General features: G+C 46.7%; 2 long non-coding RNA genes across 2 annotated transcripts; both read left to right on the top strand.

Annotated features, from left to right (window-relative positions):
- Window positions 1–3,149: 3,149 nt before the first annotated feature.
- Window positions 3,150–8,645, top strand: LOC142601881 (uncharacterized). The gene is made up of 3 exons (XR_012835462.1): window positions 3,150–3,676; window positions 3,819–3,925; window positions 8,474–8,645. It is a non-coding gene; the product is annotated as an uncharacterized LOC142601881 (long non-coding RNA).
- A 3,808-nt stretch (window positions 8,646–12,453) lies between these two features.
- On the top strand, window positions 12,454–13,684 carry LOC142601880 (uncharacterized). The gene is made up of 2 exons (XR_012835461.1): window positions 12,454–12,592; window positions 13,253–13,684. It is a non-coding gene; the product is annotated as an uncharacterized LOC142601880 (long non-coding RNA).
- Window positions 13,685–15,680: the final 1,996 nt, after the last annotated feature.

The following is a 15,680-nucleotide window of genomic DNA, read 5'->3' as shown; positions in this document are numbered from 1 at the left end:
TTTTAAAATGATCAAAAAAAACCCCAACCTCAAACCCTGGATTACAAAACAGGAAGAAGAAACATAACAACTTTTGATATTTAATTTTTTTGCTTATGTGTTTGATCACACACATTCCCTTCACTTCCCTCCAGCTCATGTCTTCTGCTTTCTTGTCTCATCACACAGCGGGCATCTTTAAAATACACCTATGAATATGAAAGGCTTGTCAGTAATTAGCTTGACATTAAATGCTAATGTGTCCGTGTCACCGGGATCACTTCCACATGCATCAACCAGGCAAGACACTAGTAAGGCGATTTCAGGGCTGTTTAAAATGGGTGCTCAGGGTAAGAGTTCCTGCTCCTCTTTCAGAACAGCCCCCACCCGGGGCCGGCCCCCTCCCACCCTGGAAGGATGGATTTGCCCCACGCTGGAGGGTCCCCCTGCACTCGGAAAGGGGCTCCGGGCAGAGATGCTGCTGGAGCAGTTTGCCTCCCGGAGCGGTATGGCTTCCTTGCGCAGAGGAGGACCGAGCCCTCGAGCAGTTTGGCTCTGGGGCATCGTGCCGCTGAGATGCCAGCTCCCGTGCTGTCAAAGCGCAGATTTGCAGTGCATCTCAAATGTTTTGAGCCTGTCATTCCCTCTGACTAGCCTGTTTGCATGTTGTCCTTGGAGATGCAGCATCTCGGTTCCTCCAAGGCAGAGAATGAGTTATATTTCTTGGCTTCAGATTAATTCAGCACTTATTCGCTTGCTCTTGACCGTTGCTGCTTTTTCTAACGTTTTGAGATTGTCTTTGAAATCCATTGCAAACCAAAAGAGGAAGGTCATGATCCCTGGCTTGCAATGCACTGCACCAGTTCTCTGGCAGGGGTGCAAATATGAAATCTCAAGAAACTGGGGAGCAAAGATAACCTCTTACATGCCAGGTTCCATCTCTATCTCATCGGGCAGCCAGAGGCTTTCAATGTGTCTGCAAGATGTAGTGTGAGTATGGGTGTGAAATGTAATGCCTCTGTTCCACTGGCCAGCTCTAGAGGGGAACGTATATCAGTCTGTGAGTTGTGCCGAGTTTCTTGTTTATTGGATTATTTTCCCTTCCTCTGAAGCCTTAAAGACTGGCATCAGCTAGGCACAGCGCATGAGGCTGTGTTAGTGTTTCTAATATTGACAGAAACAGTCACTCCTGCCTCAAAAGTGGTTTCACACACACACACACACATACACTTCTGGCTTCTGTTGGTCCTTGAATGGAGGAGATGCCTGGAGCGAGCGCTTTGCCTTCCTCCGTGTCGCGTTTACTTCCATGCACTGTCTGGGCATCTTCTTCCCACAGCCCTGGGCGTGTGCAGGGAGGATTGAGGCTTCTTGTGCGAGAAGGTGTCAGCTCCTCTTGTGCGAGAAGGTGTCTGTCCCACATCTGTGGGACTCTTCATCTGGGGGGCAGGAGGTGCTTTGTCTTTCTCAGGACTCCGTATCTGCTGCCTGAAGAAGTGTTGCTGGAGATGATGACCAGGGAGTCCCTTTTTGTCTTTATCCTTTTTCTCCAAGACTTATTCCATGATGCTGGAAGGTGTGAAATAACCAAGACGGGAGTTTTCTCCTTGGCATCTATGCAGGATGCAGACCAGGCTTTTCTCCAGAGTCCTGCTGGCCGTGGCCCCGCAGCTGGAGTGCCGGGGACGTGAGGCAGCAACCAGAGCGCGACAGCTCAGTCTCTCAGTGCGGCAGCGATATAGCCGTGTGCGCTCTTCGTTGAAACTTCCCCTCTGAGGTGACATTTTCCAGTGCCGAAACACCAGCTAGCGGGAAACACAGAGCTTAATCCTAGTTTTACAGTTACTTATCGCATGACCTTTCGAGCAGCCACTTAACTTATCTGAACCTCCATTTCCCCACGGAGATAATACTGTATCAGAGGGCTTTGCAGATTAAATGGCTCATTGACTTGAAAATCACATTTCTTCCTGAAAATCATTTGCCTACTGTTTTTTTCCAAATGACAGCCAGGATACCCCCTGCTCCCTTGGATGGTGGTTAACCCCAAGCTGTTCCTCCATCTGCCTGCTCAGTGAGGACCGGGCGAGCCCTGGCAGCTGAGATGCGTGCCGGGATTTGGGCATCGCAGGCAGATGCTGCCCGGCCGGCTCCATGCAAGCCCTGGGGCAGGACCTGGGGGCATCGGTCGCCTCATGTCTGAGAGCAGTGAAGCCTTGGGTGAGCAGAGAAACAACGCTTGCCAGCTCGGGGATGGGGCAAGTCCTGGTGGACCGTGAGCCTCGGGCTGGAGTGACTTTGTGCTGCAGAGCCGGGCTACTGGCGCTGCCTGACCATTGCCAGCACTGGGTTTGGGATATCTGCGGTGCTTGCACTCAGCTTCCTGGGTAATTCATGTTCATTGTTCCCAAGGCCATAAATTCTTTAATGAGGTCATTTCTTTAAAACAGCCAAAGAATTAAAATGGCAGAAAAAATGAGGGTTAAAACCCAAAGAAACCAAAAAATAAACAAGGAAGGAAATAAAGTTGTGATAACTTCTGACAAGCTCCAAAAGTTTAAATTTCTGTTGTTATGCATCATATGTAGAGATTGTAAAGCAAAGCAGCACTTGACTCAGATTCAGGTCCTGAAATGTTCATACAGTTTTTAACTTTTCCTTGTGCAAGAAAATAGTATCATGGCTGCAGATATTACAGAAGTTTGTAAAGATGAAGAACACCAGTGACCTGTGTAATGCACAGAGACTTTTCAAAAGCCTTAACTTTAACGTAAAATCCTCCAATGTATTGAGCAAGAAGTTATGAAAGCGGAAGTTAAATGGATTAAGAGCAATGAAAGGGAATAAGTGCATGTTAGAAATCATCTCTGTGTAGAAATGTTTGCACTGAGACTCTGCAGGGCCTCTCCAGCATTTGAATCAATCATTTTGAAGGGTATTACTGTTGATTAAAATGAATAGAAAATCTACCAAGATGTGGTAGCTAACACTGAGCTAATGCTGAATAGGAGTCAGTAAGACAGAGCGATGGACCATGGCTGGGTCCATTCGGAGAAAGTGCCGGTGTGTGTCTGCACGTGAAGCCTCTCTGGAGCAGGACAGGTAGGCTGGGTGTGTTGGTTTTGTGTTGGTTTTGTGTTGGGTTTCCAGGAGGGGTGGCTGTATCTTGGTTTGGGGGACAAACTGTGTGTTTGATGCTATGGGAAACACAGCCATTGCTTGGAAATTATGGGCAGTGGGGCAGCGGTTGCCCTCCTTCGGCCCCCTTTGCATGAGACCAGCGCCACGTGGGTTTAACGTCCACCTGCTCAGAGGGGAAGGAGAAGGTGCGGTGCATAGCTGCAAAAATGCTTTGGAGTCAGAAGAGCGTGCCTAAAAGGAACACGGTAAGGAACTCAGTCTGGTAATTTATTAAGACGATGACTGAGATGGCTTGAATGTATCCCACAGAGACCTTTGTGGGAAGAAGATCTTGATGATCTTGTCTATAAGATAGTGCTCCGTTCTGGCAGGGAAAGGCAGAGAGGAACCAGTGGTGTAGTGGGAAAGCTGACAAATTCAATCTGGAAATAAGACCTGCTTTAGCAGCAAGTGTGGCTGAACTTGGATGTCCCTGCCAAGGGAACAGCTGGACACTTCCTCTCCAGATGCCTTCAAGTTCAGAATGAGCGTGACATCCATCGGGAGCTGTGCTGCAGTGAGAGAAGTTAATGGTCTCAGTGAAATGTAACTGGATGAACACTGACCTGTCTGTACCTGGACAGATAAATGAGTTACAGATTCCCCTTACCTTAGAGTCTATATATTTATGATCTAATTAACATATGTTTCTGATCCAGGGTACGATTTGGCCTCAGAGAGACAATCCAGGAGTCCTCCTGTGCTGGAAGAGCGGTGATGTGAACTCGGGGAAGGTGTCAGACCCAGCTGCAGTCACCGTCGCGAGGTAAGCACAGCTGGTCGTACTCAGTTCAGCATAAAACAATGAATAGGGAGTTTCAATGAAGAAGATTTTATCTAGCAGTTCATTAGGCCGAGAATTAACGGGCTGTCCATATCTGGTTTGGAACAACCCCAAAGGGATCTTTATTTCTGTAACTCTGACAATTTCTGCAGATATTTGCAAATCCCGTTGTGTGCGTGCATGTGCCTGGCTGTAAAGGGCATTGCTGATCCTGCACGCAGGGCGGTGGCAGCCCGTGGTGGCGGCGGTGGTGCAGAAAGCCGGGGATGGGCTCAAAGGCCTCTTTCCATGGCCCACGCAGGCGGTGGGTGGGAGCTGGCCTGGGGGCAGGTCTGCGGGGTGTGCGTCGGTGCCGGTGCCTCTCCCGGCGCCTGGGAGCGCGTTAGGGCCTTAGCCCATCAGCTGCGCCCCTACAACTTGCAGATGGCACATCAGGAACAGGCAAGCCAAGCTGCTGCCCTATTGTCACGTCAGATGTTCTTCTGGGGTTTTAAAGTGTTTAAAGAACAAATACGGTATCCAAAAAAAGCTTGTTTGTTTGGCTTGCTCAGTCTTGGGTTAACTGGAATAGGGATCTTAGCACGCAGTCACTGATCACACCAACTGACACCCACATTCACACTGTAATGTGCATTGATAAATCACACTTTCTAATTGTTAGGAGGATGCTAGTCTGCCTCTGCTGAACTCTTTCCCTTGCTATATTTGTTTTTGTAATTAAATATTTTTTTTTCCCTTTGGTTATGGCTAATTTAAAGGCACACATATTTAAATATATAGAAATAAGTTCTATTAAAGTTCCAAAATGTCAAAATTCTTCAAGTCAAAAGCAAATGAAAAACCTCGATATAAAGCCATGAACACGGAAACATTACATTTCTGTGATGCAGAGTAAGCCGAAACTCATGACTGACCTTCCTCCATACCACATGCTGAAAAGCAAAATACACCTTGCAGCTAATATTGACTGTGAATTCATAAAATCAGGGAGGTTTCAAACCCTTTTTGAAAACCTTTTCCATTGTAAAAGCATCGGCACAGACCATTTACACCATCAGCCGTTCAGGTGGCAGTTCCCGTCGAACCCTGCCCTCTCTCCCTGGGCTCACTTCTCAGCCCTCTCCCCTCTCCGCTGTGCCTGCGGTGAGAACTCCTGCTGACACAGGGAGTTCCTCTCTCCTTGCCCAGCTGGAATGCCTTTCAGGGGTTAATTTGTCACTCCCAGCCCATTGCCATGCACATGCTAATGTCAGGAATGGGGACATTTCTCATCTCGCTCCCCAAGGGAGTTTTATTTACATATGTCTAAATAATTTTATCTTTATAACTACAGCAGACTAGGTAAAGCTTTTAAATTAGACCCCTCAAGAAACAGCCCTAACATACACTTCACTATGAGCTCTACGTACAGACCAAACAGGACGGCGTGGTCTGTGAAGCTGCGACTGACGGGCTTTGACAGAGCAACCTTTTCCCACATCTGTCGCTGGTTTTAGCACGACGGCTTTGAAAGCCCCATCGCACTGCTTCCATCAGGGCTCCCTAACGCAGCACGGGAAAACCATTAGTGAGCTCGCTATTGCCAACTTTTTTATTAGGCAGAAACTCAGAGGCAGAAGAGTACAGCAGTGCAAACTCACAGGCAGCTCTTAAGGATGATCTGAGCACGCCAAGGCAGAGGAGACACTTTCATGGAGTGCAATGGGCTAGTCTGGTTTCAGCGATAAGGGGACACGGCAGCAGAGCTGCAGCATCTCTTCCAGGTAAAGCTCTGCTGAAAGTGCCTGCCTAAGCCTGGATAAAAGTGGCAGGGATGCATCAGCACTGCTGGCAGGCTGCTCGCTCCAGCGCGGCATCACTCCGCCGAGCATCCTCACCCTGCGCAGGCGTGGTGCTCCTGCCTGCAGATCGGGGGCAAAGCGCTTCGGCACCTTTGGCCGGGGGGCAGCTGAGAATCACTTTAACACCAGCCGAAAACCCTCTTGTGCGCTTCTTGGCTTGCAAGCCCTTCACTGTGGTGGGGGAGCGCTGGCAGTGCCTTCAAAGCTTTGGAGAATGAGCTCACCTCCGGGGTACCGCTCACAACTCAGCTCACGTTGGGGCACTCTCTTTCAGCACGGCTTCATCTCTGTCATTGAGTTGCTTGTCTGAGGCATCTCGTTTTCTCTTTCAATTAAGCACCCTGTTTAAAAGATAGGTGCTTTTCCTTGTCACAGGTATTCTGACTGTAATAGGATTAGCAATATGTCTTGTGTGGCTGCTGATCTTAATGTTATTACCCGGGTCAGTTTATCACACACTTGTCTCATTATTCATTACTGTTCCATCTGTGATAGTCATTTCATTCTTCTTTTTTCTAATCCCAGAGATTCAACAGCCCGAGGCCCCACTCCTTTGCTTGCATCGGTTCTGGGGCAATCTTTCCGACTGCAGAGATCCAAGGGAAGGATAAGGGACTAAAAGCCCTGTAGACACAGACAGCGTATATTGAGGCATAATCGGATGGTAAAGAAGTGACAGGTTTCACAGAAATAGTCCCTTTTCTCCTGCGTTGCCTGAGCACTCTGGCCCGTCATGGGAAGGGGTACGGACAGCTAGGCTGGCGAGCCAGCGGGCAGAATAAATAAATGTAAGACAGCACTGCCTTTGGCTAGCTATGGCCAGCTTGGATGCACTCGCTGTCCAAGAAGGTGTTTAGTTTGTCTTCTTGTTACTATTTCTCCATGTAAGGTGTTCATGGCAAATTAAAAATATACCAATTGAAAGCATGAGTTGGGATGAGCATCCCCGGTGCCCCAGTGCCCAGCTAGTGCTGCTGTTTTTTTGGATGCTGTGAGGGATGGAGCAGGGGGTTTCACGGAGTACTGAGTGCCGGGCAGTGGGAGTTTTGCCCCCGCTTTGCCGGGGACAGGACTGCAGGAAAGTGCTGTTAGTTCCTGGTGGCATGTGAGTTTCCAGGAGGTGTTACTCTGATTTCTCAGTCCAGAGCTCAACTGTCTTGTGAAGCTGATTTGGATTGTGTGAATCCGGAACAAGGACGGTGGTGGTGCTGGTGCTGAGATAGGATATTTCTCAAGATCAGCTGCTAATGTCCTCTGAGCAGAGGCCATGAGAAGAGTGAGGATGAAACCTCCATGAGCGCTCTGGGAAGATGATTGAACCATGGATTGAGCATCATCGGTGAATGTGAGGACAGATTAGAGCTGACTTTCTAAAAGAGTTCTATGAACGTATCACCTTGTTGCCTGTAAAATTTTCAAGATGTTCCGTCACTTTTTACTTGTGCCTTCACTGAACAGAAGGACGGGGGGATGGACAGAGAGATTCTGTAATTTACACTGAGCAAGCAGAACTTAGACTGCTCTGGACGAGGACATTTCATAGAATCCCAGCCTGGTTTGGGTGGGCAGGGACCCCACAGCCCACCCAGTGCCACCCCTGCCATGGGCAGGGACACCCTCCACTAGCCCAGGTTGCCCAAAGCCCCATCCAACCTGGCCTTGAACACTGCCAGGGAGCCAGGGGCAGCCACAGCTTCTCTGGGCACCCTGTGCCAGGGCCTCAGCACCCTCACAGGGAAGGATTGCTGCCTCCCATCCCATCTCCATCTCCCCTCCTGCAGCTTCAGGCCATTCCCCTTGGCCTGTCCCTCCCTGCCCTTGGCACCAGCCCCTCTCCAGCTTTCCTGGAGCCCCTGCAGGGACTGGAAGGGGCTCTAAGGTCTCCCCGCAGCCTTCTCTCCTCCAGGCTGAACCAGCCCAACTCTCTCAGCCTGTCTCCATAGCAGAGGTGCTCCAGCCCTCGCAGCATCTCCGTGGCCTCCTCTGGACTCGCTCCAACAACATTTTTGGACAAATTTCTAATTCAAGGTGGCATGTTTGAAACTAACAGGTTTTGCATTTTTTCCTCTTCATTACAAACTGACAAGTGTAGTCTCAGAAGCTAGGGAACATGATGAACTCAAGGAAGATAAGATACAGTTATCCATGCCACAGGAGGAGGATATGAAGGTGACCATGTCATCTCTCTGTGGCCATGACACAGCTTTCTAAGTCTCATATTCATCACCTGGAGAGTGCATTTTCTAGGGCATTTTTTTGCAAATAGTTTCCCTGCAGTACAATTACTGTTCAGGAGAGAAGTCATCTTGGCTGGAGTTGTTCATGCTTTAAAAGAAGAAAACTTTCCAAGCAATTGCAGTGAGGAGCTGCCAAACTTACCTCATGATACAAGGCACTGTTGCTCAGAGGAGCAGCAATAATTGTTTTGCATTTTCTTTACAGGAATTAAAAAGGAGGCCAGATTTGCTTTGTTTGGAATGTCATTGTTTTTCCTAGCTGGCTGCGATGCTGCTGTGTTGGGAACGATGGGGCTTTTCAGCGCTTCCCATGCCTATTATTTATATGAGGGGGAGTGGGTAGAGCCTTTAAGTCACAATAGAAAAGTCAGTTTTTCAAACATGTTATTCTTTTTCTTGGTCAAATTCTAGAGTATTTATGGTGTTCTTTGTAAGATTTTTGTTTGTTTTAGCAACACAGGCTACACATCACCGGGACCAAGCTTTGGAGTAGTTTTCCTCCATGGGAGATGAACAATGCAGAATAACTCATAACTTCTGTGAAAAAAAGCCTCTGCAGTAAAGCAGTGAGAAATCCTAAAGAATGAAAAGAAAATATATAGGGCTGGCTGCAAGGCAGACCAAAATAAATGGTAAGCTTTGTGCAACCAAAGAAACAGGAAATAAAAGAACAATGTTACATGGTACTACTGATAGCTGCAGCCTGGAAAAAAATATCTGGAAATAGCTCTGCAAAACTTGGGGGCTGATAGTCCATTTGGAAAACAGGGATTCTTCGCTACAGTAGAGATGATTTGATACAGGCTGTGTACTGATGCACTAAACTATGTAGAGATTGAAAGACTAGAGCTATTATTTGTAACTTTTGTAGGCATGCATTGCGTACAAGAGAGATCAGCATCGATACAGGAGTCACTGACAAAACTCTCATTGAGTCGATGATGCTGAACGTTGCTCATACCCGGTGAATTCAGCAATCATTTCCAGCACAGACCTCCACCGGGTGAGGCCAAAAGCGAAAGAGTTTATATCTGCTGAGAATAAGATTATTTTTTTAATCATCCTGCAGGGAAAGGAAGGGAAGGTTTTTATTCCTTGATAACTGGTCTAGTTCCAATAATCAGCGTTGTATTAATGGGAAACTGCAGGGCTGTAGATACAGGAAGAAGGCATGTGAGTGAGGCTGACCAGCTGGGGATAACATTTTGGGAAGACTCATACTGACCTGCACACGGAGGTTTTCAGGGTCTCCTCTGATGTAGTTTGTGAACCTGGGGTGTAGGACTCCCGGCGCACAAATACGTATTTTGGTTTTGCAGCCTAGGAGGCATGATGGTAGAATAGGGCTTTGCATGTCCTGCACGAACAGTGGTTAAGAGGGATAATGCTTGGTGTATGAATAAATACTGAATGATACCACCGAGGTAATGATTTTCTTTGACTACCACATCAATAGTTGTAATTTGCTGCTGCAGCTGTGATGATATAAGGCTATAAAGTTTTGTAGGGAAAGGTAGTATCTTTTATTAGTCTCAAATCTGTTACAGGGATGTGAAACAAAGTTTGTATATCCAAAAGCTTTCCTGATTTTTCCAGCTATATCATTCAGCCTAACAAAACATACTACCTCCCCCTGCAAGCTTTTCTCCCCGCTGTCATCACAGCTGTAACAGCACACGTTGTAGAGACGTGCACAAGGGCTTGCATCGGCTGGTCTAGCAGAAGGTGCTGCTCCTCCTTAAAAGCACTGTTGATAAAGTGGACAGGGTTCATAAAAATGATATCCCCCAAAGTTATCTTCAAAGGAGACACTTATAAAGATTGACCTACCTAGTTTGTCTGAGGGATATTTATTATGTACCTTGCTCACAGTCTACCAGTAACTGCGTGGGGAACAGCTTTGCAGTGGTAGGAAAACCCTTAGTATGTACAAAAATGTAGAACGAGATGGAACCCCTGTGGAGATGAAACCATGAAAGGAGACCCAACCCCAGCGAAGAGCCCTGCGGTTGGGCTGGACGCAGCGGTGAGCGGTCATGCTCAGCCACCGGCTCTGCCTCATCCCCGCTCTCCGGGGAAATGCCAGGGAACGGCTCGGCGCTGCAGAGCCAGGTGATGGGGGAAATTTCAGGGCAGTGATTGTGCCAACATGCTTTCACTTGGGTCAGCACCAACCATTTTTTATTAGCAAAAAATACAAAGTGATTTGCGATAGTTTAGTGTTGACACATTCAAACCTGTAAATGATCAGCATTTTCTGTGAGCATAGGGAACTACCGCCCCATGCGTGCTCTGTGTCTGTGCTTGCCGTGTCGGGCATCTTTAGGTTCCCCGAAGCTTTCAGCCAAGACGTGGAGCACTCTCACTGCAGCTACATCGTGATCATCACCTAGCAAAGCTCCTGACACCAGGGGACACACAGTGTTGTACCTACAAGCAGTAGTGTGGCCAAAGATGAGCAGATCCGAGCCCATCTCAGTGCGCTTTGTGCAGGGGGCTCTGGAGGAACCCCCTTGGCCGATTAATTTGAAGGTGTGCTGTGCATAAGAAAAATAGCAGTCAGAGTTTGTTTTGAGCAAGCTTTATATTTCTATTTCTGTGTTTTGTTGGAAAGTTTCTTCCCTCTCCTTTTTGAAGTTTTTAGCAGCGATGAGATTTCGTTCAATTCACGGCAGTGCGTAAGGCGTCCCCATAGCTGCGGGTAACTGCACCTCTGGCCAAAAGGCCACTCCAGCGCTCTCCTGCACCGCGGTGCTTTCACCCGTAAGGCTCGTCAGCCGCCCGTGGCACAGCCGCCGGTGAGCCGTGCTGGCGGTACCTGCCCTGCCGTGCCAGGCTCCGCTGCCGCTGTGCTTCGCTGACCTTTCGTCAACAGCGTCACAGCAGCCGGTGTCAAAAATGTCTCTCCTGTCTTGGAATATTTTATGGCCGTGGGATTATAACCTTCAATCTGCCAGCGTCTGCTCCCTCACCTAGCCAAAAGGCACAGAAAATGCCAACGGTGCTAAAATGCAGCTAATCCGAGGTGGTTAACATTTTCTTTGTGTTTTGCCTAAGAGGAGGGGCACGAGCGCTGAGTCCCTCTGCCAGCCAGAGAAAGGCAATTTTTCACAACAACAACTGGCACAGAATGGACTAAACTCACAGATTCGCATCTAGACCCCCGGAAAAGCCGCTCGGAGCCCTGCTGACTGCGGACACGCCGTTTGTGGATGCTGATTTAAACCTCTTGCAGTGAGCAGGAGGTACCGTATTATCAGCAGTTTGTCGCGTGCTCGTAGTTTTCATTGAAAATGTTGACATTTTTAACCGCAAAACGCTGACAGCAAACTGCAGCTTTCAGGCTAGGAACTTTAAAATTTGAGAGCAAAACCAGCAGCAATAAAAATCTTGCCTGATAATTGTACTGTTTGGCTTTCTCCAGCCCTGATTTTGGTGTGATGGCACCCGTACCTCTCCACAGCATGGCTGTCCTGCAGGTCTGAGTTATTCTCTCTCCCGCTTCGAGAGTGTATCCCAAATTCGGAGAAAGGACTTTGAACAACTGGCCACGCTTCACTGCATCCAAACTAGGGTTAAGCAGGGATTATTTAACGGCACTAGAAAACACTTCTGCTCAGCCGGTGAGTAAAAGAAGAGGCCAGTTCGTGCTGAGTGTTTAATGCTGCCTTGAAGGCACAGATGGGAGCCAGATGGAATCGACAATTTTCTACTCAGACCTGCGAGGTGGATCTGAATATATACATAACACATACACGTATCCTGTAAACACGCCGTTCGGGTGTCCAGGCAGAGATAACCACCCCCGTGTGCCTTCCTCCCGTGCACGGCGTTGCTGAGAGCCCGGCTCCAGGGGAGGGGTGTTGCCGGTATCGCTGAGTGCTGCCAGCAGCCTGCGCCCCGGGAGACGTCACCCACGCCAGCACCCGCTGGGGTGTAGCTACAGGTGGAGCTCGGCGGAGTTTTCGAGGGTATTTTTTGGCATACGTTTGGGGCTGCTGCTTCCACCTTCGGGGTAGGCAACCTGAGGATCCTGGCAGTGTGGTGGCCGGGGGAGCTTGTCAGTAGTGCGGTTTGGTGTCCTAGCATCTGTTTGGTAGATCGAAGGAAACCAAATATATCTTTTTTCCTACTTCACAGGAGACCTCCAAGGGTGCAAGGGGACTATAAGCAGCTGAGGCACTTCTAAGGTCTGAAATTCTATTCTAGACATTTTCAGAACTTAAAAAAATATTTCTAGTCTTTTAAAGGGTTCATTTTATATGCTTTTTGTTATTCATGCATTATTTTATGAGATAGCAGTCAAACCGATGACTAGTCATAATATGACTTTATTGCTGAGACATTCTCCTATTTTAATGTCATTTATAAAAATCAGCAGCTACAACTGATCAGTGCTGATTAAAATACATAATCTTCTTTTCCAGATCCAGATGTCTCTGCCGTATGGAGCAGTGATGGAAGGGATGGGTGTTTTGTTTGTTTATTCAAAGTTTCCTCTGCAGTGGACAGTCTGACGAAGCCATGGCCAGGTAATGAGTTGTTGGTTTTTTGCAGCTAGCATAAAGCCTGTGAGTATTCCACACTGTGTGCCCTGGGTAGTTTTCCAGAAATTAAATTTAGTGCCCATTTTGGATCTAGGTCATTACAGATTTGCTGGGTGACCTGATGGTGGTCATACCCAGTACCAACGGCCGAAAAATCCCAAGTTGAACTCAATTCCCTCCCGTAAAACGGCCTTGCCTTTTGGTTTTTTGCTTGCAGTTCAAAGATACTGTGTGTTAGGTATTGCCCTCTGTTTCCTGGGATGAGAAGCACGTGGCTGAATGGGCTGCCTGCTCCTTGCGTTTGTGCTAAGCATGGGGTGTCCTGCACAGCTACGTGCTCTTGACTCCGTCAACGAGGTTTTTTTTAGGTGAATGACAGCATGAGCAAGATGAACACACATTCATGGTCTTCTTTTTGAGGTTGCCCCATGCTGAGAATCTGAGCTGTTCAAAAGCATCTAAATGAGAGATACAGAATTGATCCTGACACTGCTGTCCCCGCTGTAAGCAATGCCCCTCTTGTCTCTTGACTTGTTGGCTTGCTCTGATTTCGTGCAAATCTGTTTCCATGATACATTTCCTCATTTGCAAAAAGAGGTCTTGCTACTACACTAATCTGCTTCCAGTCTTCTCAGTCTGCATTTTTTTAGCCACTTTTGCTGTTTTATTGCTTTTGGGACATAGGTAGAGTGCCAGGGATTGCTCTTCGTGGAGGTATGGAAGAAGAGCATCAAAACATGACACCAGTTCCAGTTCTTGTACCTTCTCCGAGAGAGCCCTCCTGGAGGTCATTCTGTTCCACCTTGGGTTATGAAAAACAATGCATTTTTTGGCTTTAAAAAGCCAAAGTAGGCACTACTACTTGTCTTCTAAGACTAAGAAATATGTGTGCTCTGATTTAAAAATGCCTTTGTGTCACAATTTATGCCCCCTTGAGCTCAGCTCTTTATGAGTTTTTCATATTAGAATATTGCTGTTATTTATTAAATCCCCAATAAAGCTACACTTAATGCTCCCATAATAGAATATACATCTTTAAATCTGCTGAATATGTAGTTTGTCACTGATGCAAAGTGTACTGATTAATTAAATAAGACTTAGAGATTCATAAAGCAATTGCTCCAAAATGAAATGTTATTTACATCTAAACATATTAACAATTACGGAAACTTAATTTTTCCCTTATACAATCTGTCTTGAAATTCCACTGATATTTTAGCAGTCTCGTGATTTAATGATTTAAAATTAATTTTCAGTATTGAACACATTTGCAAAAAAAAATCAGTAATATTTTTCAAAACAAATAAGGCTGATATTTTGCATAATGACATTTTCAAAGTTCTTAAGGGGGAAGAGAACAAGGGAATTGAAACCATATGTGAATTTCTGTCCATTTTTTTAAGTAAATATTTTATCTGTCATAACTGCAGTAGATGAGCCTTAAAATGTCATTGTATTATGATGAAATGTTGGTAACAAAAAGGTTGCCTATTTTGCTTTCATGGGTACTGTCTTCTGGGTTGTCTCAAGTTCTGCTGCCGCTTGCTTATTATCTATCAACCGTTTACTGGGCAGTTAATCGGCCAGCACCAGACAAATTCAATCCTTTATCAAGCACTTTATCAAGGGCTCATCAAATGGCTGGGAGACTGCTCAGTTAGTCCAACGAGACCTTACTGCCACAGCTGTATTAATTCCGCTATAAAAGACAAAACCTCATTCACTCGGTTCCTCTTGCTTTCTCTTTTTCATGTAAATGGGAAAATGAATGATGCATCAGATATCTGAGTCTTTCTTTCACCAAGGTCTTTGTCTGTATGTTTTCTTTTTATATAATTAATGTTTTAATAGATAGAGGGCTGAAGGTCTGGGGAAAGTTCAGGATTTCTAAGACCTGATGAGAGTTGACTGGTAGTGTCATTTAGAAAAATATTAACCTGAGGTTTGGTGTCTAGCAGAGGAGTTTTCCTGACTCCTTTGGTACTTTGCTATTGAATAGTTCCCAACAACATCTCCTTCTGCTGAATCTCTTGCCCAATTATCGCTTACAGCTCAGAAGTTCATTAGCAGCCTAATTCCCAGGTTCTGGCTTACAAACATTAGTGAAAGCCCATAGGAACTGTTCTCATTAAGCCTTTAGTATAAAGGTACAACTGCACTCCAGCCATACATAACATTTTTTCATTAAATAATTTGTTTATTAAATTAATCAATATGGCACAGTTCAGCTTGCTTCTAACCTGTCCCAGCAGTGCTGGTACCTTTATTCTTCAGATCTTCCGTTTACCGCTCTCTGTGTAGGGACCTGGCGATGTCCTTTGTGCTTTTTCTTCTTTCTTGGTACCACCCTTTGGGCTCATCTCCTACTTTGGAAACATTTCCCCACTCGGGTCAGGGATCGCTGCCGTGCGTGCTGCCCCGTTGTCCCAGGGGACAGCAGGCTGTGTCATTCGCACGTTCCCGCTGAGCCCACCGCTCTCTGGACAAACACAATCAACCTGCTGTGAAGGTGGCACAGCTCCACCTGCAAGAATGGAATGGAATGGAATGGACTAGAATATTTTAAGTTGGAAGGGACCTACAATGACCATCTAGTCCAACTGTCTGAGAAGTTTAAAATTAGTTTTACCACCATGCCTCGTTACTGACTGAGTATGCAGGCCAAGAGACTGCTGACCACTTGGGGTTTTGTTGGTTTTTAAAGCCAGCTAGACTGACTGTGAGCTCTGACCTTAAATTCCATGGGGAGGTGCTGGTCTCCCCCAGCTTCGCCTTGAGGGCTGCCTGCAGCCTGGGCTTGTGGTCTGCTGGCTGCGCCCCGGCTAGCTGTGCCCCACCGCCTCCGTGGGTAAGGTGTGGGTGCATCTCTGCCTCTCAATGTTTTTTCCCCAAAGCACTCAGTCCTTCTCTGCTGCTCTTGTTGTGAGACACTCAATACTGCTTCTCCATGGGAGTGAGCTACAAGACTTGAGTGTTCTTGAATCTCACCCTCTTGTTTTCTTTATTAGAGAGAATAATTTTCCATAGGGGAGGTGAAAATTTAGAGTTATTAAAAATTGTTGTGTCTTGGCTTAATGATTTAAAAAAATATTTGGAAAGTGGTTTAATTTCT

This window comes from Balearica regulorum, chromosome 5, assembly GCF_011004875.1.
Source record: "Balearica regulorum gibbericeps isolate bBalReg1 chromosome 5, bBalReg1.pri, whole genome shotgun sequence".
NCBI lineage: Eukaryota > Metazoa > Chordata > Aves > Gruiformes > Gruidae > Balearica > Balearica regulorum.
Note: the sequence above shows the minus strand (reverse complement) of the source record. Positions and strands in the feature narration are given on the sequence as shown.